This window comes from Alexandromys fortis, unplaced genomic scaffold (genome assembly GCF_014885135.2).
Source record: "Alexandromys fortis isolate MF-2015 unplaced genomic scaffold, M_Fortis_MF-2015_v1.1 scaffold_12, whole genome shotgun sequence".
In the NCBI taxonomy this organism is placed as follows: domain Eukaryota; kingdom Metazoa; phylum Chordata; class Mammalia; order Rodentia; family Cricetidae; genus Alexandromys; species Alexandromys fortis.
Genome location: NW_026067937.1, coordinates 15,939,314 through 15,960,531, shown reverse-complemented (window position 1 = coordinate 15,960,531; position 21,218 = coordinate 15,939,314). Strand labels below are relative to the sequence as shown.

Sequence of the window (21,218 nt, the reverse complement as noted above, 5' to 3'; positions counted from 1 at the left end):
CAGGATGTACTTTGCCTTGGGCTGACTCTCAGAAGCACTTGGCACACAGTCCTTGTTGAGTCTTCCACGCTGGGAGGTGGCATTCCTATGTTTCAGGTGAAGACATGGCTCACCAGCCCAAACACACTAGAGTTCAGAGTGGAAATTCCGAGAGGCTAAGTCCTCCAGGGAGGTGACTCTAGGGACAGCCAGCCTGCTGAACTCCCTGTAGTTCCGAGTGTGGGCTTTAGGTCAGCTACTGAAGCCCTGGTCCCAGGCCTTGCTCAGAGGGCCCTCTCTGTCTCACGGTGGTTGCGACCTCACCCTCATCTGCTCCCCCTTCCTACCTTTCACTCCTCAGAGCCTGGCTGGAACCCTTTGAAAGGCTTACTGATCCATCCCAAAATAAGTAGTGCTGTTGCTCAGGCAACCTGGCCCATCGCACAGCCAAGACTGAAATGTTGAATGGGTTCACGGGTATTAAGGGGGCCTGGGAACTGGGAGGGCAGGGGCACAGGTCTGAGTGGAAGGGAGGGGCAAGGGACCCCAGGAATTCCTAATGGAGCTGTCCCCCAGCCCTCGCAGGAAAAGGCAAGAAGGTTCCTGACCATCATTGCTGTGACTAAGTGTCTGACAGCTCAAACAGGCTGTATGGGGGAAGCCAGGCCGAGGGAGAGACAAGGAAAGTGCTGGGTGAGAGGATGTGGTGGGGAGGGCTGGGGGTATCTCAGAGGAATTTCCCACTTGTGGGTGGAAAAGGGAAACTGCATTTCCCTGTAAATGCTGGCATTATCTCATCCGATCTCCCCGTAACCTCACAAAGTAGGTTTATCATCATCCCTGACTGACAACTGAGGAGCTGACCAGAGAAGTGGAATAACTTGCCCAATGCCACACAGCTGCTAAGTGGCAGGCTGCAAGCCAGGCCTGTGTGGTTCTTAAGCCAGGGCTCTTCCCACCCAGCCTGCCTGTCAGGAGCCATGGTGCCAGCCAGTCCCTCAAAGCAGCTAACAGGAGGCATGCTCACAGACCACACAGGTCCCAGCCACTGGACAGCAGTGGTCCTATAAGACAGCCGTTGCAGCTGCCTTTCTCAGATGGGGACCCGGAGGCCTGAATTAGCACTATCTCTACACACGCAATGGATCTTCAGAGCAGACAGCTTCACTCTTGTGCCCTGATTCAGGTGGGGAAGTTCTTTCTGGTAGCTAACCAAAGTCATACCTGCTTTACACCAGTCACAGCCTAACTGCACCAATACTCTGCCCCTCCCGAAGGCCTTCATTCACGCTCTTGCTTGATTCTCACACCTCCCAGGGAGGCAAAAGTGAGTTAGTGTTTTATGGGGAGAACGGTCCAGAGAGGTTAAGGAGTCGAACTGAAGACACACAGCTATGCTTGGGATTGCTTGCTTTGGCCCAGGCACTTGGCCTTCAATTTTCCTGTCAATTGATGTCATCATTCCTTCAGTCCCCCCTGTACCCTATGAACGGTCTTCCAGCTTCACCTCCTGCCTTTCCCTGCAATGAGTTTCATCTCCTCTTGCTCAAACTGCTGGGAAACTGTCAGACACCGGGTCTGCGGCTGACTCCCAGAGGCAGCAGGCTCTCCCCAGAGGCAGCAGGTGCCTTCTTGGTGCAGAGATAGCATTCTGGGCCCTTTTCTTCCCTCACCAGCTCCTCAGACCCACAGCTGATGCGGGCAGGGGTGTCTCCAGGGCAGTTAGAATCCATTCTACTCATGTGACCCAAGGAGGGGTGGCTGAGACCCGGGCCAAGGACAGACTTCAGGAATCTGACTCAAAGGATGAAGGAGGCAAACCAGGGAAGAAGAGAGGGGCTGTGGCAGAGCCCCGCCAAGACCTGGGAGGGCCTTTGGGAAGATGAATCATGGACTCTGAGGCCAAGCTTAGTGGAAGGTTAGAGGAAGGAAAGCAGGGACCTCCTTTCTTTCTTCTCCATGATAAGCACCTCAGGGGGGTGGCAAGACCGCTCAGTGGGCAAAGGTGCCTGCAACCTGATGACGTAAGGCTAATGACACAGTTAGATCCCTGGAACACATGCACAGGGAGAGAGAAGTGACCGCAGCACTGTTCTCTGCTATGGCATGCACCCCGCTCCCCCATATAACAGTAATAATTAATAAAATAAATATAAAACTTAAAAGCAGCAGCCCAGCTGTTCCCTGGAGTCATCAGAAAGATGTGTGGAGAGACTGCATCAGGGAGGGTGGGAAGGAGACAGACAGAGGCTTAGACATGAAGCCTTTCCAGGAGGATGGTCACCATTCCCATGACACTCAGAGGTGTTAGGCACAGGATGATGCTGGTTCTCCTGGGCAGCACTCTAGCAGGGTCTCCTACTTCATCCTCGCATTTATCTAACATGCCTAGGACCAGAAGTGGTTCCGAGTTCCAGCTGATCCAGAGTTTGGATTATTTGAGCACCACTAACCCTTGCTATCCGAACCCCAAACTTCTCAGGACCGCACAAGCTCCCCAAAAGCTTGGTGCTTCAGACTTTCAGACAGGCAAGTGTGGTTCTGAGACAGTGGCTGCCATCACTGTCACCATGTTCTTGCCTTCCTGGTCTGTGCACCGACAGAGAGCTCCACCTGCCTCCTCCCATTGGCTGGTGCTGGCAGGTGGGAAGAGCTAAGGGAACGGACAAGGCTGGACTTGAAGGGGTTGGGTTGTAGAGAGGTGGGGCCAAAGCTTGAGGAGTGATGACTTCTCACACTGACAAGCCATACTTGGGGCTCTGCTGCTATCTTTGGGCCATGGCCTATCAGCCCTGCCGGAGAATGCTATGGTATAGAGCTGGAGTGGAGGGAAGAGCGCCTGGCTCTAGGAGAGGCTAGCTTCAGAGAAAGACTGAGGAGTGGGCATTGGTACTGTATCAGTGGTCTCCCAGTTTTAAGACAATGAGGGACTCAGCTTGGACCAGAGGGCTAGACATGAGTGTAGGAAAGGGGACAGAGGCAATAATGGTTATATCAAGAGTGAGAAGAGGTGATACATATGCTTACAAAGTGCTGGGGACAAATGTCAACACTACATCTAGTAACTCACTTAATTCCCGTGACAACCCACAAAGTAGGTATAATTATGATGTCTATCTTATAGATCGGAGATGTGAAGCGATGGGCCTGGAGTAGCACAGTTCTTGGGTCAATATTTGAACCCAGACAGTCTGGTTCCATCTGGCACCTGGACTGGGACAGCATTTATGGTGTCTCAAAGCTGACGGGGCAAAGTTAGAGAGTCCACCTCAGACATGATGTGGTGGCAATCTGGAGGGTCTTGCCACGATCTATAAGGGAGGAGAGCCTTAACTGGAGAACTGTCTTGATTACTGATGGACGTGGAAAGATCCAGTCTACCATGGGCAGTATCATTCTCCAGGCTGGGCTCTGAGCTGTGCAAGAGTGAAGAAAGCCAGCCGAGCAGGCAGCATGGGTGCACTGACTTTCCCTGCTTTGACTGTGGATGCGTTGTGACCAGTTGTTTCAAGCTCTTTGCCTCTGTGAGGTCTCTGCAATGATGGGCTGTTATCTGGAATTATAAGCTAAATAAAACCTTTCTTCCTTAGTTGCTTTGGTGGGATGGTTTTATTATGGCAACCAAAATGAGACTAGAAAGATGGCCAAGGGCAATAGACATCCTAGTGGGGTCCTTCTCCCTGCTCACCACCTTGTATGACTTCAGCTCTTCTGAACTCAAGTGCTCCAGCTGTCCCACAGGTCATCTGAATGTTCACAGTGTCCTCCCAGGAGGAAAGTCCCCCAGAAGTGAGCTCTTATCACACCTCCTTAGGAAGCATGTCCCTGGGTCACATCCTGAGGTCTCATGTCCCCAAGGCCATCCTACAGGGCTATCCTACAGCAGGCTTTCGAATGGGCCTTCTGGAAACAGGCCTGTGGTCTGCAAATGCAGTGAACAGGCCTCAGCCCTTAAACTGCAAGGCTGGCCCAAACCCAGTCCTCAGCCACACTGTGGGTGCTCAGCAGGGCCGGGAGTTAGGAGGTAGTTTCACCAGAGCAAAGAAGACAGACAGGCTGCTGTGAGTCTCGAATCTAGGCACTGCCGACACACACAGCGTGTATGCACCCGTGTGCGCGCACACACACATCTCAGCAGGGTAGGAAGGTCACACGCATGCTTACATGCTCACATGACTGCAAGGCTGTGGTCTCCAGGAGTGTGTCCCTTGTAAGCCCCTGCCAGGTGCCGATGAGCGCTCCAGGAGGCCATGCCAGGCTCCAATCAGACCAAACAAGAACTTCCTCACAATTCCTAAGGATGTCAGGGACTCCACAGTTAAGTTTAGATTCCAAGGCCATCAGTTACCTCTGGGGCTTTGCCAAGCTCTGCCCTCTTGGCCTTGGGTTCCTGGTAGTAGGCTTTGTCTCTGGCCCTTCATCTGACTTTTATCCCTTAGTCCCTGTTGGTGCTCCTTCTCCCTTCTAAATAAACATGTGTGTGCACACAGATGCACGCATGTGTACACACACACACACACACACACAACCAGTCTCTTCCTGGCCAGATGGATGGCTTCCTCTTACCAACTCAGCTGGACCACATCTCTCACTGAAGCCTTGTGTGGGGCCTGGATATCAGCCTCCCAGCCTTGCCCTGGGGCTGTGACCCCCAGAGGGAGGCAGCTGCCTTTCATTTAGAGGCTCTCACGCAGGCATCACTGGGCAAAGCCACTGAGTGAGGTGGCCTGAGAAGTGCAGGGTCCTGCTGAGATCAGGAGGCCCTGGAGAGGAAGGATGTGAGAGATGGTTCATTTCCTCACTGTGCCTGGTGATTAGGGGACAGGAAGACCCGGGGCTCCATGGAGCTCCCGGGGACCACAGGATCACTGCTGCACGTTTGCTGAGTGCCCAGGGTGAGGAGCAGGCCTCAAAGCAGGCCATCCTGAGCGGGTCCCGCCTTGCCTGTGGGTGTTGTGCGAACTTGGCCAAGTCATTTCATGTCTGAGCCCCATGAGGTGACTGCAGAGACAACTGAGGACCTTGCAAACTGCAGGAATGGTTGGTGACCTGCAGCTTGCCGGCCCAGCCCTTCTCTCCTTGACTCCTACACACCGTTCTGAGATTCTCTATGCTGTGCAATATGCATGTGTTTCCTTGGCCTTCTCATGGAGGGCCCGAGAACCCCCCTCCTTCCCGGCTCTGTCCATACTAGGTGTCCAGTTATTTCAGAGACAGCTGATACAAAGCTCAGAGGGAACAGAGACCTGATCTGTTTGACCAATGCAGAATTCCAACCTCGAGTGTGATGTCTGCTGCAGAGGAAGGGCCCAGTGAATTCTGGGAAAATGAAAGCAGAAGCGAGGAGGGAAGGACAGGAATCTAGGCCTGGGCCTCTCATGGGCTCTAATCCGGCTGTGGCTAAACCCTCTTGGGAGACACCAAACCAGCTGCACAAACCGTGAGGCCCAATAACAAGGAGTGGTCCCAGTTCAGATGTGGCATATCCCTGTAGTCCCAGCACTCGGGAGAACAAGGGAGGAAGGCTGTGAGTTCTAGGTTAGCTACGCAGGCAGAACCCAAGCCAGCTCGGATGGATGATAAAACTCACCTGCTTTACACTATTTAGAGAGCTGAGGATCCGAGAGGTAGCTAGGCTTGTCCAATAGCACACAGCATGGGAATGGCTGACCTGTGACCTTATGACGCCGAGTCTCACAAACTGTCCCTCCTCAGAGCCCACAGTCACAGCACTCCACATTTCTGCACCCCTGAGGACCCAGCCCTAAGGGGAGACCGAGTGTTCAGCTGCCTCCAAATCGCCTCTTACCTCACACATTCCTGAAATTTTTTTTTTTTTTTTTTTTGCATTTTACCTCAAAATCCACAGCTGTTTAATGTCAAAGTCGGGCTGCTGCTTCCAGATCTGGAGAATGCCAGGGTGTTGTGGGAAGCCTAGTGCTAATCCCGGAGTCCTGGGAGGAGCTCCCCATCCTGCTGGGACCAAGTCCCTGCAAGGAAAGCACTGGCCCTGCATAGTCTCCTCCGCAGCTTGCACTGCCCAACTGAGGTTAGGTTCAGGCTGACTACGGACCCAGAGGGCGGGACACTGGACGTCAGTACCCTGCATCCTCCTGCTGCAGCGGCAGAGGAGTACGATTGCCCTGCTTAGACAGCCAGCTCCACTGCCGTGCTCACTGCTCCTGCGGGGACCATGGCTGGGGTCTTGGGGAGGGATTGGGTATGGGTAAGGATGATGGTAAGGGCTGGAGCATTGCTTGGGATTGGGCGTCTGCTTTGTAAAATTAGGTCTGAATACAGAACAAGCTGTAGTACTGCTGTGTGTGTGTGTGGTGTGTATGTGTGTGTGGTGTGTATGTGTGTGTGAATGCATACTCATACATGCCTTTGTGTGTGAGTGCATGCCCATACACCTGTGTGTATGTATGTATACAAGTGGGTACCCATGGGGACACTATGGCCAGTGGATGTGGGCACCTCTGTGCCCATTCCTTGACCTTATGAAGGTCAGACGGAACTGGGCATGGGGTGGAGTACCTGCCTGTGATGGTCCACTCAAGTACAAACAGAGCCGCCTAATCTCAGGGCCTGATGCAGTGGCTCCCATTTCATCAATTAGAGAGACTGGAGTTCCTGCCCCTAACTGCAGAGAACAGACTGTACAAGACCTATCTGCCCTTCTTGTTCACAGCACAGCCTCTCTAGGCAGTCGCTGTTAGAGGTCCCAAATCTTGAAGACATGTAGAGACTTGGCATGATCCCATTGTGACTCCAGTGTCACCAGGTCCCTTTCCAGATGCCACAGCCCACAGCCACAGTCTTCAGAAACCACGGTGAAGTCATTTTGGAACCCCACCAGCTACTTGACCAGGGCCTAGGGCCACTGATGAGTTTTACCCCACAAGAAATGTACTCAAAGCCCCTCCCCTAAGGACCAAGAATTCCCTCTGCTCCTCGAGGCCAATGCTCTCCTGTGGGTCCACCCAGTGTCCCCACTGCCCTCAGGCCGAAAAACCTGGAAATCTGTCTGTCCACAGGCCCAGCTCTGCTTCCAAGAGAGCTCATTGCTTGCTCTTTTCTGCCAGAAATCTAGAAGTCTTACATCAGAGGCATTTCTTATCTACATTCAAAACAAAGTCCAATATTAGCTGACTCCCGAGGATTTCAATTCTAGTCTTTACATTTATTTCTATTTTATAAAACAAGGACCAGGGCTGGAGAGATGACTCAGCCATTACAGGCTAGGCTCACAACCAAAAATGTCAAAACAGAGGCCATATATATACTTCACGAAATAAAATCACTGTCCGTTAACCCCCATGCTCCGAGCCTGTGGTTCAGCCTAGAATACCTGCGGTCCCTTGTCAGCCCAGAGAACTCCTGCTGGCGCCACAAGGCCCACTATGTTATTTCTTCTGCCCTGAAACCTTCCTCATTTTCTCCCATGCAGACAGAGCTCTCTTTTTGCTCAGTTCTTGTCCACATTTTAGAGACAGAGAAAATTTAAAGAGTGGGTATCGGAGATCCCAAGCTACACAGCAAGATCATGGTTGGCAAAGGTGGCTCCTGCAGGTTACTCTCGCAGCACAGAGCCTGGGACTTTGCTGCCTGGTTTGTTCCAATCCTCCCACCCTCCATCTTGTCAGAATGCGTGTCTCTGAAGACAAATGCGGACACTCTTTGTTCTCCCTCCCAGGAATGGGTCAGGGTGGTGTCCCAGCCTCCAGGGATATAGGTCACTGTGACACCTGCAGAAAGCAGAGTCACCATTGCCTCACCAGGTGGGGGCGGGAAGCAAGGGCCCTGCCCTTCCTCTTGGAGAATCCAGACCGGGTGTGAACGTTCAGGCAGTCCTTCTGGGCCCGGCCTGGATCTCGACTTCTCTCCCAGGGGCTGACTCTACAGGATCCTCTCAGTCTGGGCTTTGTTCTCCTGGCTGAGAGCATCACTTGGTGTAGCCCTGCCTTGAAGCAGCACAGAAGTATAGCATTCCTCACAGGTGTGTGGGAGGCAGGCGTCACAGTGCCCACTTCACAGCAGCAAAGTGGAGACTCAGGCTCAAGAGCAAGTAGCACCTGAGCCTGTGAGGGACATGAATCTGGTTCTCGACTATCCCACGGCCTGGATATAATTCATGTTTAGGCCCAGGACTTAGTAATCCTGAGTACAGTGACTGAGTTCTATGTCAGGTACTAGGGAGCAGGGAGCATCCTGGGAGCCCTTGGCAGCCCCCACCCAAAGCCCCAGACCCAGACTTGCTCCTGACAAGAGGAGGTTGTTTAAAGACCAGACAGTCCAAGCCAGGAGCTGTTGGAAAGACTGCAGAGCCTAGTACTGGGCCCATCTGAGGGCTGGGAGTCCTGCTTGGGGATACTGGCATGTGGTGGGCAGGTAGAGTCCGGGCACTTGGTAGAGGCATGCGTGAGACTGGCTCTGAGTGGAGCTGGGTAAGCCCAGGAGCAGACTGTGGGATGAACATAAAAATGGACCACGGGGCTCTGCTTGTGTTTGTCTACTTCCTAAGGGATAGAACAGTGGAAATGGGCTGGACCTCAATGTCTGATCCGCTCCTATAGCATCCAGGGATTGCGGGAGACAGCAGCAACAGTCTTACTGAACCCAGAGGACCCTGCCCTTCTGAGGTTCCCAGAGAAAAGCCACTAGAAGAGGAGACCAGCAGTTCTCCTGTGGCTGAGGGCTGGGCACCTTTCCAGGAGTCCTGGAGTTGGCCTGTGTGGCATGAACAGTGACCCACTCTCATTAGAACTAAGGCAGCAATGCACCCATCCAAAACACCAAGCAGACATTATTCTCCAGCTAGTCCCACCTCACCAGCTTCTGTTCTGCCTCGGCTGCTTTCAGAAGGAGGCCTGGGAAGACATGGGGCCAACGTTAAACCTTGTCGTCTAGATAAACTTGGCATAAGTCGATGCCGTGTGACTTGACGCCACTTGCTGTCTTCCATGTGCTTGTTTGCCCTGGGGTCAGTACACACTATCACATATGGAGGGGAATGCCGTGCAGCCAAGCACGCAGAACAGCTCCTGGCCAGAGGCCCTGACATACAGGAGGAATGTGTCGCTGAGCGGCAAAGGAGTAAAGACCAGGGGCTGCTAGGTTAGAGCGGTCAGAGTGGCTTGTGTCCTTGGAACCACTCTTTGCCTCATATCCTGAGATAAACTTACGACAATACTGTGGGACTCACATTGCGCTAACTCACCTCTACCCTAGCTGAGGAAGCCGAGGCTGTGGTGTGAAGGAGTTAGCCAGCGGGACAGGAGCAGGCCAATGAGTAACACAATCCCCACACTGCAGGTGGGGCTAGGGCTAGCATGCGACATGACTTAGCGGGCCTCTGCATGGCCAGCTCTCTTCCTTGGAGCTCACCCCTCCAGATCCATCCCTCTCACTAGCCTTTGAACCTCCAGCCAAGAGCTTATCCCTTGTAGTGGTCTGAATGGGCATGGTCCCCAAAGGCCCATATGTCTGACTACTTAGTCCCCAGTTGGTGGAACTGTTTGAAAAGGACTGGGAGGTGTGGCCTCACTGGAGACAGGCTTTCAGGCTTCCCGAGTCTCCTGTTGCCATCCCAGAGCAGTCTCTGCTACCTGATCGCAAGTCTGAACTCTCAATGGTTCCTGTTGTCACGCCTTTCTCTGCCATTATGGATTCCAATTTTCTGAAACCAGGAACCCAATTAAACTCTTCCTTTTATAATTTACTTTGGCTGTGGTGTCTATCACATCAATAGGGAAGTAACTAGGTCAACCACCCTGTGTTTACATACTCTCCTTCCCCCGACCTGGCACACCAACAGGGACACAGGACCAACCCTGGAGCTGCCTTTACTTCCTGTCCTTGTCACGTGTCCCTGATGATAGTGCCCAGAACTCAGAAACTAGCGGACATCTCTGGGCCATCAAAGTGTAATTCATAAAGGCTCCTAGGTTCTTTTGGTACTGGAAAGACTCCTGCCAAAAATCCTGGAGCCTACCTGAATCCTCTGAGCTGCTGCAGACGGGGCTCTGGGCCTCTAGGCTGTGTGGAGCCTCACACTGCCACAGGACCACAGAGCTGTCTGCTCATCACCCTTAAAACACCCGCCACAGGCTCTTCTTCCTCAGAGCACATCCATGCCCGCCTCCCATTCTGTTTCCAATTCCAAGTGAAACAATTTCTCCAGGAAGCTTCCCGGAGCGGAGCGCTGTCTCTTCAACAAGGTTGACTCTCTAGGGGGCGGGGCCAGGTGGCTTGAATAATTAGCTGGGTCTATTAACTCACTGAGCAGGTGATGGCTGTGTGACCTCAGGCAGGTCACTTCACATCCCTGTGCTTCAGATTTTTAAAACCTGAGCTTCTCAGCAGGCTGCTGTGTGGCCCAAGGCACATAGCATGACACGCGACATGTCTGCTGTGCTTACATGATGTACGTGTTTATCAGGATGTTGTGGAGTCCACTGCAGCCAGGGTCGGGAAGGACTCGCCACTCAGTGCTCCTCTAGCAGTTTCCGTTAGCACAGCAGGGACCTGATTATAGGTGAGGGTGACATTTACCAAGCCCACCTCTGATACGAGGGTGCTGAGTGCCAGGAGGAGAGTTCCTGCCTGAGGCACACAGCATGTGACAGGTACAGAATTAAAACTCAGGGTCCGTGAACAGCAGAAAGTAACTTTCAGAATCGTTTGAACTTGGTGTTCTTGGTTGGAAGTGAGCTGCCCATTGCCAGAGGTGTGCAAGCAGAGACTCAGTGACCACCTCTCAGAGAGTTGGAAGAGATGACCTGGAATCCTCCCAGCCACGTGGCCTTCGAAGGGACAAATTCTCTCAGAACTTCCCTCCAGAGATTTACATCTTCTGGGTCAAGTGAGGAAAAGGCTTGAAGTCACCCAAGGGAGGGGCCTGGTGGGTGGGACCTGACTGGCACCGTCCAGCTGGAATCACAGCACAGTGCAAGGCTGGGTGGGTGTTGTGACATCTGAACACATGGAGGCCCAGGGCCGGGGCCAGAGCTGCCTCCAGTGGGCTCTGAGCCAACTCACTTTAGCCTAAATTACTTTGAGCAGCGGCTGTATGTAGAAGAGACTGTGCAACCTGCTTGCTGCCACCCCCACCAAGCAGGGCCCTGTCTGGCACTCCACCTGGCTGCCACTTTTATCCCTGCCTACCCTGACTTTTGGGGGCTCTGACCTGACCCCTCTCTTCTGCCAAGGAACAGGCTCAGACCACCCTTTATGATGTCCCTTCTCCCTGCTGTGGCTGGACTCCCTACTGAACCAGCTCTGAGGTCTTGTCCTAATAGAAGTATGGTCTTTCAGGGTCCCTTCACCCTATCCTAGTCCTCTTCACAGAGCTAGACTCAGGAGCCTCAAGAAGGAGGATGAAGTCATGGGGAAGGGTCTGGACTGGGGGCTTCCTCTGGCAGCTCCTCTTCACCTGTGTTACTATTTAGAGTAGAATGTTTCCACAGCTAATGTGTTTGAATACTTGGTCCCCAGCTAGAGGAGCCATTTGGGGATGGACAGGCCTTGAGATTTCTAAGCCCAGATGCATCTAACTTGTGGCCCAAGGTTTTCACGCATGAACTTTGTGGATGACAGGTTGTGTCAACTTCAAAGGCTGGACAGTCTGTATCCCTTCCAGCTTCAGCCCTGTCCTTCCTGATCCATCAAAATGGAACGAGCTGAGCTGCAAACTCTGCTATCACGAAGCCCTAGCTGTCATACCTTCCCACAGTGGACCACATCCCCCAAACCGCGAGCCCAAACACACCCGTTCTCCCCGAGGAGGTTTCTGCTGGGGACTCTGTCACAGCCAAGAGAAGAAAGAGTAGCTGACATTGAACACTGACCACAGGCCCTGGCCCAAAGAGTCCCTCCTGGGAAAGCTGGGCTCTGCTCTGTCGTTTACAATGTCTTCATTGCAAGCCGTGGACCCAAAGTGCAGCCAGAGTGTTGTCTCCTCTGCCCCAAGTAGGTAAAAGGCACCTGGGGACAACACAGGCCAAGACTTACTGCATAACCTAATGGCTACCGACAGCTTCAAAGTCCTGACAAGGGGGCACAGCAGAAAGCATGGCTCCATTAATGACAGATCCTTTAGCCGTAGGGCACGGCTCCTCCTTGACACAGGGCATCTGGTGTCTGTCCTGTCTTCCTCCCCATCGACCTGCAGGCTCATCATGTTCCAAAGAAGCTGTCATCAGCTTGGGACCTTGCAGTGACAGCTTCTGAATGACAGAAATACCTTTGCCCCTGATGAGCCCTCGATAGTTCACTCTTGACCACTGTCCCTGGCTTCCCACCACGTTTCCAAGGGCACAGGGCAGTTTTCCTCCTCTGTATGAACTTTGTCATGGCTCCTAGTACCCCGAGGAAAAGCCTGAACCCCACATAGAGACCTAGCTGCTCTCCATTCCCCAACTCCCTCCTTCAGTCCAACACTTAGAAAATGGCGGATAGCATCACTCGCTTGGCAGTGCCAGGGTCAAGTTCAATGCTCTGTGTGTCCCTTCAGCGCCAACATGGGGGCCTCAAACTGTGTTCTCTCAACCTGAGTGGCTTCCCCAGGACAGCAGCGAGGGACCCTGAGTGACAGCACAGACTCCCACAGGTGGAGAGCAGCTCCCCTGCCAGGTTGCAGGGAGCTGGGCCATGTCAAGCCCTGGGACACGTGACAGGAGAGAGGGCCACAGCATGTGGCCACATCTCCACATCTGCCGACTTGGCTCTCCCAGCCTGGGCTGCACGTGGCTGGGCTTAAACTCTGGTCTCCCTGGGTCTCTAAGACCTCAGAGGACCTCGAGTAAGAGCCTGAAGGTACAAGGAAGTTGGGCTGCCCCACTCCCGTGGGACCACTCTGCACTGAACACTCTTAAGGCGTATGGTCTGGACACCAAGTCCAGTCGCTGGCTGGCTGTCTGCTCTTGACTGTGCTCCTGTTCCTGTTCTTAACAAGAGAAACCACGGAGACATGTGTGAGCCAGAATGCAGGCACATGTGTGCATACATGCGGAGGTCAAAGGTCAACCTCATATGCCATTCCTCAGGCACAGCCTACTTTTTTTGGACACAGGTCTCTCATTGGCCTGGAGCTTGCCGAGTGGGCTATCCTGGCTGGCCACAGAACCCCAGGGGTCCTCCTGTCTCAGCTTCTCTAAGTGCTGGGATTATAAACATGTCACTGTGCCTGGCCTTTTTACATGGGGTCTGGGAGTAGAACTTAGGTCCTCATTCATACACACGGTGAACACTTTACCAACTAAGCTATCGCTCCAACCATCTATGGGTTTCTTTCTATTATTTTGCATGTTTTGAGAGAGGGTCTCTCTATTATGGAGCTCTGACTGTCCTGTGTAGTACAGGTTGGCCTTAAACTCACAGAAATCTGCCTGCCTCAGACTTCTGGGTTCTGGGATTACAAGTGTGAGCCACCATGCTTGGCTCTTCTTAGGAATTCTTAAATAACATGTATTATCCTCTTTATGACTTTTAAAAGAGGCACATCCATTTATATGTATGTGGGTATGCATGAGTATGTGCTCCACGTTTGTGGAGTGCCTGTGGAGGCCAGAAGAGGATATCGGATTCCCTAGAACTGGAGTCACAGATGGCTGTGGTACCTAACCTGGTCCTCTCAAGAGCAGCAAGTGCTCTTAACCACTGAGCCATCTCTTCAGTTTCTCCTGATAGCTTTCACAAAGTATCGTGTCTTAAAATACAAAGCACTGAGCTGAACTCTTTGGGAAAAGAGTGTTTTATGCAATGGCAGTTTAAGTAGGGCCATAAACACAGCTTCCAAGCACACTTCCCAAGCCTTTATCCCACATCCCGAGTGTGGTGAGGTGGCTTGCGCACAGGGTTTAATTTAAAGCTTACCACAGGCCTCTGTAGTCGGACGCTATGAGAACCGGTTCAAGGCCTTCCCTTTGGAAGCGAGGTCTAAATTCTCGGTTTTGACAGCCAACACCACAGGCTGCCGCCTGCCACTGATGCAGAAACCGATAAACTCAAAGCCGTTTGTTCTTTGTCCACTGCACTACTGGAAAACCAATGACATTCTCCAGGAGCAAAATCCAAGTGTCACGGGGACACAACCTGACACTGGAAGACTAGATTGCTGACAGCCACTGCGATCTGTCCATTGGTCCCACCCATTCACCGACCTCAGATACTGCATACACCAGGCTCTGCACACTGCTGGAGATAGGGAGGGGAGATGCCCACGGCCTGTAAGAAGAGGCGAGGAGGATGCTGGCCAGGAATGACCCTCTACAACTTCTAACATTTGTGCTGTCTACAAATATCCCAACCGCTTGCAAATCAGGATCCAAGTAGTGAGAACCAAGTGCCATTCCACCATTTCTTCCTATGAGCAGACCCTGCTGCCTCCCTGGAACTTTCCACCTGCAGAGAGCAGAGCTGGGACTTGATAGTTCAGCCCACACTTCGGTCTAGGGATAACAGTTTTTCACTCAGACTTCAGCCTAGGAAGGCAAGAAGGTGTTAATGAAAGTTGCAGGAGCCATTAGGGCAAGAGTGGGATCATGCCCAAAATTTTAGTCTGCAGATCCAGAGTCCTGTGAGCAGGATGTATGTTGTCCTCTACAAGGGGACAGTATGTGACTCTCAGGACTCATGCATATGCTAAGGACTCATGAATAAAGGAATTAATGTGATAGGGAGAAGAAATCTGTACCCCATCTGGAATCAGTGGTATCACTCCCAGCTCATCACCAGGATTTGGGTGCCTGGATGAATGATCTATGCTCCAAACCCCGCCTCAGATGCTTGGGAGTTGGACTCCAAGGGCTGGCAAGATGTTTGACCAGATAAGGGTGATTGCCACTTATCTTGGTTACTTTTCTATTGCTGTGTTAAAACACAACTGGCAATTTATAGGAGAGGGTTTCCATGAGTTTATAGTTCCAGAGGGACAAGAGTCCACACCATCACAGTGGGGAGGTGCAGCTGCAGGCAGATGTAGCAGCTGGGGTAGCAGCTGAGAGCTCACATCTTAAACTGCAAGCAGAGAGCAAACTGGGAATGGTGCAAGGCTTTGAAACATCAAATACCACCTCCAGTGACACACTTCCTCCAGGAGGACCACGTTCCCTTCACCTCCCCAACAGCTCCACCAGGGAACCAAGATGCTACGGGAGACATTCTCTTTCAACCCACCCCACCACAAAACAAAGCTAACAACCCACCACACCATGAAACCTGAGGACTCCCTGCAATTCCTAGTACCTACATGGTGGAGGAAGAGAACTGACTCACGAAGGCTGTCCTCTGACCTCCACATGTGCACCAGTGAACATGCATGCATACATACACGCATGTGCGTGCACATGTGCGCACACAACACACACAACTGAAATGTAAGTTGGAATCTAAATACCAATGGCACTGGCATGCCTCACCAAGGCACTCTGGAGGCATGACTGATCTGCACCTGAGCTCTGGAAGAAGTGAGTTATTGTGTGTGCTTCCTGACATGGAAGGAGACCCTTGGAGGAACACTGGGAAAAGTGTGTGACTGGGAGATGATTGGGGACAACATGGTTAAAACTGGGAGGGGTCTTGTTCTCACTTCACAGATGACAAACTGGAGGACAGGGAGGCTATAAAAACTGGGAAGAATGTAGCGGCTAGACATGGCAGCGCACCCTGCAATCCCAGCACTTGGGAGCTACAGGTAAGAGGACGGGGTACATCGTAGGCTCTTACCTCAACAAAGTAAACTTAGTCAGCATCTAACACAAGGTCTGCCGTGACACTTGCAGTGGTGCATTTCTGAAGTCCAAGCACTAGGAATGCAGAGGCAGGGGGATGGTGATTTTGAGGCTGACCTGGACTAGACAGTGAGAACTTGCTGTAGAAGACAAGAAATAGCCCACCAGAACAAGCCACAGAAATCCTGCAAGCAGCTAGGGAATAAAGTCAGAAAGCCTCCCACATATTTTCCCGGGAGCAAGAGAGGGACTGAGAGAGGGACCAGTGACCCCAGCCCAGGAAGCTTTACAAAACTCCACCCCAGGGCTCCAGCCAGCCCCAGGATACACCAGGCTGCCCTCTGAGGACTCACGCTCTCTAGCTTCTACTCTTGCCTTCTGCATGCCATCCCCATATCTTCTCCTGTCCAGTGACGCAGCCAGTTTTCAAACCCAGTTCTTAGACACTGAGGCCCTGATTTACTATGCAGCCAAGAAGCATCTTCTCCCTTTGGCTTGGAGTCCCAGAGTCTCCTGCAGAGTGGGCTGGGAGTCCCTGAGCTTGGAGTATTGGTACCAGAAGCTCCTGCTGTTGTGTTGCAGAATGACTTGGACCCTGAAAGGTCTGTACAGAGATCTTTAGTAGGGTCCTTCTCCCTGAGGGAGTACGGAACTTTGAGACTTGGAGGGCAAGGACCAAGTCATTGTATGATTGTCAGACCCATGTGAAGGGGCTTTTTGAAAAATGGTTGGAACGAATAGAGCCTGCAAACATTCCCCATGTCTGACCAGGGTTGAGCACGGAGGGAGACCCTTAAGAGTGGTGGAGAATAAAATCCCAGAAGAGGATCCTGCCCTCAGAAGAGCTCCTGGAGAACAGGATAGGGAGCCTGAGCTGGTTCTTGTGTCCTGCTCGGTTCCTAGTGTCTAACAATACAGCACATAGCGGCTACTCCAGACCCGGAGACTGGATCAGGGTGAGCAGGCTTTGATCATGAGGAGCTAGGCACACCATATAAGGGCAGGTCTGTGTGGTGAGTCAGAGCTGGGGAGGAGGAAGAACTTTCCAAGCTGGTGGAGAGCCTACAGGTTTGTAGGTTTGCGGTTGGCCAGCACCAGGGACAGGGCGGACCTTTAACCTTTAACTCTTGGCTGCAGCTGCATGGCAGCAGTGTGCTAAACTGTGCATTTCAAACTTTTATTTCCACATGAAACCTTACATCACACCCTAAAGATGGGGTATAGCTGTTGTTTTCAGGTTCCCAGGTGGGTACTCCCAGGCTGGCCCGTTCCTCTGGGGAACCTGAATAGTGATAGATACTCCCATCACCCCCAATCTCCTTGAGGAGCCTCAAAGAAGCCAGGCTTGTTTGGTCCTCCAGAGAGGACCTGGGTCTTCCTAGACCTGGGCTTTCCGAGGCTAAAGCAAGTTCCTCCTTCAAGAAGGGATGGGGAGCCCTTCCCATGGAATGGAGTACGATCCAAGCCCTGGGGGCTCAAACAGCAGGGTGACCATTAGGGAAGCAGAAGGAGGAAGCTGCTGCCACCTGCTCAGCGGGAAGTCTGCTCTTGTAGATGTTTTTTCATCATTGAGTCCTTGTGCTAACCAATGGGATCATGAGGGCTATGGTGGAGGACAAGGTACCCTGTTGATGGCCTCTGTGACAAAAAGAGCAAGCCAGAACACCCTTACCTGGTCAGCCGAGCTGGAAAGCCTGTGTCTGTGTTTAGATTGCACACCAAGGGCTTCACCTGCAGTATCGGGAGGGCCGGCTTCTGCAGAATGCAGGCTGTCCAGCAGCTGTCTACCTGTCTGGGAAGCAGAAGAGTCTTGACTATCTGGCCAGGTTGATGTCATCACCTTCCAGCGCTCCAGGCCGCCCCTTCCAGTGTGGTTTGCAATGCCCTTGGTTTCCAGGAGGCAGAACAAACAGCCTGCTGAAGCCAGGGCTCTGCACTGGGGGACCTGCCACCAGGACCCAGCTGAAGTTCTGAGGGAACAGTTCAGAAGCACAAAGGTATGTGCACATGGCACACAGGTGTATGCATCCCACAGTGCCAGAGTAATACACATAGGTCTGCCGCTAAGCTGCACAGAGCAAAGGGCCCTTCCGAAGGGAGGCTAATGAATGTGCCCAGTTCACTTAGATGCAAAACTTAAGTCCAGAGGTTGAATGATTGGAAGTGTTAGGTGTCTGAGTCCCTTGGAGAAAAGGTCCTTGTTCATGTGAAAACACATCTGTGGTATGCAGGCAAGATAGAGCCATGGTCTCCTGTAACCAATGAGGAGACTGATACCCAGGGAGGGGCAGTCACCCGACTAGAGCCACACAGCAAATTGGCAGAGCAAACGTGGATCTATCCAAACGCATGGCTCCAGGGATGCCTATTCTTGCGGACTTGTCAGATTTGAAGCCTATAGAGCAGTCCCCAGCCTTAGCAGGAGCCTCCCTGATATGCTGTCAGGGGTGTGGGTCACCATTTTTGCCCAGTCACGGATCACAACAAAGAATTGCTTCCTGGTTATGTTTGAGTCCAGGTAAAGTGTGGGAAATTGTGCCCTGAAGCCAGAAGCACTGGAGATGGTAGACCTTGGCCACATGCTTGGACAATAACTCCCCGCCCCCCCCCCCCGGTCCAGGGCTCTGGACAAGTCAGGTGTCCTCTCAGAGCATTAGTTTCCTCATTTGTGAACAAGGCTGATAATGGGATTGCTCCCCAAAGCTTGCTGGGAGTTAAAATGCTTCATCTGTCTGGATGAAGAAGACCATAGAAGAACATTTGACATAGGGCAATTGCTCAGTAAGTGTAGGCAGGTGACAGAGCGAGTGTGTTTGTGTGTGTGAGTGAGAGAAAGGGAGAGAGAGAGCGCACACGCGAGGAGAGAGAAAGAGAGAGAGAGAGAGAGAGAGAGAGAGAGAGAGAGAGAGAGAGAGAGACATATATGAGGGAGGTGGAGCACACACTTGCCTGGTGTCCTGGCAAATGTTTAGACACACAGCAACTCTAAACTCCTCCAGTGACTCCTCCCCCTCACAGCCCATCATCTCGGCCTCCACCTGGCCTGCCTGGCCCTCGCTCTGGGCTACCAATCCCCCATCTGCCAGTGATGTCCCCTACTGTAGTTACCAAGTACCATCTTTTGCCAGCCAGAAAAATGCAAATGTCATTAGCACTCCACAAGTTGGTGAGTGCCAATGCTGGACCAGAGGCAACCAGAGCTGAGAACAGGGAGGGCTTAGCAGGCCCGTGAACAGTCCCAGGTTGTTCAAAAGAACATTATAAAGGGGCAAACAGCTGCAAGAGAGAGGAACCGGGAAGACTGTCTCTGGAACAGGGTAAGCCATGGCTCCTAATGGCGCTCCACTCTCTCTGTCCCCACTTCAGCCACTGAGTCTGTCTCTCAGTATCTATGACGTCTCTTCCCAGCATTCCTCTGTCCAGCACACTCAAAGAGGCTTATTTTGGGGGCCCTTGCCTACCTCTCACATACCCCTCAAGTCATCTGAGGTATAAATTATGGACAAGGAGGTGACCTGGGGTGGGGTGGGGTCTTCCTCTAAGAGAGAGGTGGTGGTGGTAAGTCCTCCAGGGATGGGCAGTGAGGAATCAAGGTTCTGGTCCCAAGGTTGTACTAAGTGGCATGAGTCCCTGCCTTGCCTGCAGGTACCTTGATTTTCCCACCCACGAAAGGCAACTTGCACCTTCTATCTGCTTCTGCAGGCTCTTGGGGCGGGGCAGAGGCCCATGCTACACAGATGGGAAAGTCCAGTGTTCCGCCTGCCACACGCCTCTCATTTAATCTTCATGGCATTGTCACCCCCACTTTGGGGATAAGAAACTGAGGCTCAGAGAGATCAAATCAGCAGACACGTTGTGTGTGGTCTCATGATTTGGTCACTGTGTGATGGTGCTATCAAGTGTGCTGAAAACAGACCGCAACTAGAGTAGCACAGGTGTCACACACATGTGTGCACCAGGACATGAGGCGGGGGGGGGGGGGGTGGGCAGTTCCAGGTCTGAGCAGGACCTGTGGAGCACATGTCATCTGTGTCACAGAGTGAAGTTCCCGATCCTAGGAGGGCCAGCTGGAGAGGACATGGCCCAGTGAACAATGCACCAGTGTGTGACAGTCACAGCCTCAGGCCACTGCACAGCCACTCAGCCTGTGCCATCCAGGTCTGTCCCCACAGGTCCTGGCCTGTGTTGCTGCTCAGTCTCACAATGTCCTTGGTCAAGCATTTCTACCCATAGGTGGCCTGTCCTGCTGAGGGAAACTGGTCCTGGAGATGGGGGCTGGTGTATGTCGGAGCTGCTGCCACATGTATGGAACTTCATGGTGTGGGGGGGAAAAAGAGGGGTCCAGCCCAAAATCTGCATTCTCATCCTTGCCTCTTTTGCCTGTGTGATCATGGCAGGCAAGACCTACCCGAGCCTGTGAAAACTCCGTGTTACACATATGTCTGAGGCAGAGTGGAGGCACACTATGAAAGTCTGTGGTACCCATCAGAGTACAGCATAGGTCAAGGAAACAGTCTAGAGTTCCCAGTGAGCCTTGACCAAAACCATGCTCTTATGGAAACCCCTCTCTCACTCCTGAGCGCCAGTTTCCCTTTCCATAGAACACAGGATTGGCACGGAGACACACATCAGTGGTAAAGACCTGCGTGCAAGGCCCGTGCGTGTGCAAGGTCCATGCGTGTGCAAGGCCCGTGAGTGTGCAGGGCCCTGTCCAGCCCAGCCACAATGGAAATGAAAGGGACATAACTACAGCGAGGCACACGGCCCCCACTCCACGTCGTGTATAACCATAGCGAGGCACACTCCCCCACTCCACATCATGTGTAACTACAGCGAGGCACACTCCCCCACTCCACGTCGTGTTTCCATTCCTGCACACTGCTCAAGTCCTCACCAGAACTGAGACCAGCCCAGTGGCCCTTCCAGCAGCTGGAGATGTGAGCAGATGTGGCAGCAAGGTTTGGGCAAGAGGAGAAAAGAAAGTACCTCATGTCTGAGCTGCTGATCAGGAAGGGAGGCAGCAACCTTGGGAGGGCGGGGGGAGAAGCACATGGGTGAGTGTGTGGAACCAACAGAGGGATGGTGGAAGGGACGGATGGATGAGGTGGGTGAAGGAGGGAAGGAGGGAGGGAGAGAGGCTGACCACACTGCTGGGAGCAGAGGGAATTTGGACCGAGCCTTTTCCTAAGTGTTCCGTACTTCTGGATAGCATGGGGGAACAAGAACACCTACTGGGTGGGGGGCTCCAGAGCTTATATTCACTTTCCAAGGAGCCCATAACCCAAGGGGGAAGACAGTCCCAGTGTGGAAAGGGGAGAGTTAAGAAGAGGGGGGGAGGGGCACCAGGAGGGTTTCTCAGAGAAAGGGGCAGATCTGCATGTCTGAGGCTCAGAGGAGGGTACTGGCAGAGACAAGGGTGAGAAAGGCATGCCAGTGCCCAGATGTGGGCGGGCAGTCAAGGCTGTGTGCCATGATGGGCAGCTGGGATGACACGGGCAAGGGAGGAAG

General features: G+C 52.7%; 1 protein-coding gene across 4 annotated transcripts in view; it reads right to left on the bottom strand.

Annotated features, from left to right (window-relative positions):
• The window catches only part of Tspan18 (tetraspanin 18), a 131,338-nt gene that overhangs the window by 25,447 nt on the left and 84,673 nt on the right, over positions 1-21,218 (bottom strand). For 3 of the 4 annotated variants that reach the window (XM_050146967.1, XM_050146966.1, XM_050146968.1), the window contains one exon: positions 17,383-17,502. The exons of the other annotated variant lie outside the window; for it this stretch is intronic. The gene's annotated coding sequence lies outside the window, so the exon portion shown is untranslated. The remainder of the gene's footprint in view (positions 1-17,382; positions 17,503-21,218) is intronic. 4 annotated transcript variants of the gene reach the window in all.